The following is a 3,247-nucleotide window of genomic DNA, read 5'->3' on the forward strand; positions in this document are numbered from 1 at the left end:
TTTCTTCCTTTGCTTTTCTTTCCTACACTCCTTAACCCACTTCTCCTCTTGCGCACGGAGCCTTCAGAAGTAGAAGAAAGCGCGTGCAAAGAAGAGAAGAAAGTTATTTTCTCCTCTGGTCCTATTATGTTTCTTTGCTTCTCTCTCATCTTTTCCCTCGGACTCTTCAAGGCTTTTCATCTTTTGTTTCTTTCTCTAGTCATTAATTAGCTTCTTTCTCTTTCTTTCTCTTCTCTGCTTCTTTCTCTTTGCTTCTTCTTCTCTTACACACTCTCTTCTTCATTCTCCCGCTACTTCGAGTTCAACACTTCTCTCGGTTTGTCGAGCTTTTTCATTAGCGAGAAGGAAAGAAGATTCCTCCACTCTGCAAAAAGAAGAAGAAAGAAAGAAAGAAAGAAAGAAGGGTGCAAAAGACAGGAAGTTCAAAAGAGGAGAGAAACAAAGGGAACGAGGAAAGAAGAGAAGACAAGATACCACAGGACTGAAGAGAAGTTAAGTCAGCGAGCTTGTATCTTTGTGGATGTAGAAGAAAGATCCCTGCCTTTTCGCAATTATATGGCTTCCCTTCTCTTCTCTTTTTCCTATAGTGTAAGAGAAGATTTGATATGTAGCTGATCTCTCCTGGTGTGTTTGTCTCTCTTCTCTTTCCTCTGGGCCTTTCATCTCTCTCTCTTCTTTTCTTCTTCTTTTTCTCTTTGTATGTCTCATTCGAGAAGAAGAGGCCCTCCTGAGAGAGGGAGACAAACCAGAAGAAATCTTCTCCTCTCTTTAGCGTCAAGCAGAGCTTACAAGTCAAAAGAAGAAGAAGAAAAGAACAGACGGATCTTCTTCTTTCATCTCTTCCTTGTCTCCTCTTCTTTTCTTTTCAATCCACACCTCTATTCTTTTCTCTTCTTGGATGGATTGAAGAGGAAAGAAGGAATGAAGAAAGCATTCTTCTCTCTTTTTCTTCTCTATCTCTTCGGAAGAGATTGCTATCGTAGAATGCTTGACTTTCTGCGCTCTTCTTTTTCTTCTCCCTCTTCTTTCTCTTCTTGCCGTTTTCTTCATCTTCCTTCTTCACACACTTTTTCTCTTTCGTCCCTTCTTTTGCTATTTCTTGTATTTACTTTTCTCTCTTCTTCTCTTCTTTCCGATCACGGAGCTGCCTCCTGTGAAATACAGGAGCATCTATCTCTTCTCCATAAGAGAAGAGAAGATTCCTCTTCGCCTCTCCTCTCAGCAGAGTTCTCTTCACGTCAAGATGAAGAAGGAAGAAGAGAAAGAATCGAAAAGAAAGAAGAAAAAGAAGAGGAGAGACCAAAAGTCAAGAGAGGTGTAGACAGAGAGAAGAAGGGAGAGGAGGAAGAAAATGAAGAAGAAGAAGTGTCAGGAGTGAGAGAGGTAGTGGAGATTCCTCTATGGATGGTACCTAAGCAAGAAGAGATACAAACGAAGAGAAAAGAAGAAGGAGAAGAAGAAGGAAGAGATGTAGGGCTTCATAGATCTCCTACGAGACCTTCTTTGCATCCTTCTTCTTCTCTCAAGCATCTCTTTCTCTTTCCTAACGAACATCCCTCTTCTCATCTATCTCATGACTTTCTTAATGAGAAGAAAACACACTCCTCTTCTTCTTCTTTCTCTTCATCTTCATTTCCTTCTCTATCTTCTGCTTCTTCTTTCTCTTTTTCCTCCGCCTTCCAACTCCAACTACTTTCCTCGTCTTTTTCCTCTTCCTCTTCATCTCCTTTAGAGATTTTCCTATCAAGACTTTTCGAAGACGTTCCACGTCTTCTTCCAAATATTCAGGTGTATAATCTGCCTCTTCACGTTAATTCCTGTACGTTCTTTTCTCTTCCTTCTGTCTATCTGAAAGCCTCTACGAGGTATGGCTTCAAAGAGTCGCATCTAGGTCAAGCACCTGTCGATGATCTTCGGGTGTATGTACACGGGACAGAACAGATCTGCGAGGCTGCCTATCAAGCTTTCATACAACACATACAGAGAAAGAGAAACACGAAGAAGGAGAAGAGGAAGAGAGAAGAAGATGTGGGGAATAGCCGGAAGATTGCGAATGAAAAGAAAGAAAGTATTTCTCCCAAGATGAAAGAGGAAATCGAAGAAGATGAAGAAGAAGAAGAAAAGGAAGAAGAAGAAGACTTCCGATTTTTCTCGTCATGGGTAGGTGGACAGTGTTCTCCTTTTCTTTCTTCTTTCTTCGGAAAATCTTCAACAAGCTCTCTTTACTCTCTTTCTTCTTCTCTTTCTCTCGATCGTGATCATACAAATCCTTCTTCTCTCTCTTGTTCTCTCCCGGCTTCTTCTTCTCTTCTTCTCTCAGCACTTGTCTCTCCCTCCATTCCTCCTCCTTCTCTCTTCTCAAGTCATCTCTATGCACATAACAGTCAAGGAGAAGAAGAAAAGAAGAAGAAGAAGGAAGACAGCGACGCAAGTGAAACGCATGAAGAAGGATTGAAAGATTTGAGGTGTATGTGGAGGAGTTCTGGAGAGCTATCTCTTCTTTTTTCTCCTTCTTCTTCTTCTTCTGTTTCTTCAACTAATTTCTTCTCTCTTCTTAAAACATTCAAAGACTTTCTTCTCAATAAGATTCTACCTCATACATATACGACCAACACCGATAGACTTCTCTCGCATGCCGAATACCCGGACGTTATTCTCCTTCCCTTCACTGTAAGCAGAAAGAAAGATCTCTCGTTTTCTCTTGATCGAACTGAAGAAGGAGAAGAAGAGCAAAAGAAGACGATAGAGGAGAAGGGGAGACGGAAGGAAAGGAGAGAGCAAGCAGAAGATGAAGAAGAAAGAAGAAGAAGAAATGAGGTGAAGAAGTTAGATTCTTTACATGGACGAGATAGGTATAGGCAAGATATCGATAGAGAAACAAGTAGAGATGTTTCTTCTAGATCTTTACCTGAGAAGAAAGAGAGAGAAGAAGAGGAAAAAGAAAGAAAAGAAGAAGAAATCTTTTCTTCTTCGTCATCTTTTTCAACTGAGAGAGATGCCATCTATTTAGTTGAAGTGTGTTCTGATAGGAGAGGAAGATCGTTTAATGAGGTGTATATACACCTCCCTTTCATGTTTAATCTTGTATTTCTTGTTTATCCTTACGGGTTAGCGCCTGTAGCTTATACCGTCATATATTCGGTTCTATTAGCATCAATCTTAACCTCTCTTTCTCTCTTCTATATCTTTCCTCATTATAGACTGGGGAAGCTTCGATAGCTTCTTCTTTTCTTCTTTCAAAATCTTC

The sequence above is a fragment of the Cystoisospora suis genome, assembly GCF_002600585.1.
Source record: "Cystoisospora suis strain Wien I chromosome Unknown contig_8147, whole genome shotgun sequence".
Classification (NCBI taxonomy): domain Eukaryota; phylum Apicomplexa; class Conoidasida; order Eucoccidiorida; family Sarcocystidae; genus Cystoisospora; species Cystoisospora suis.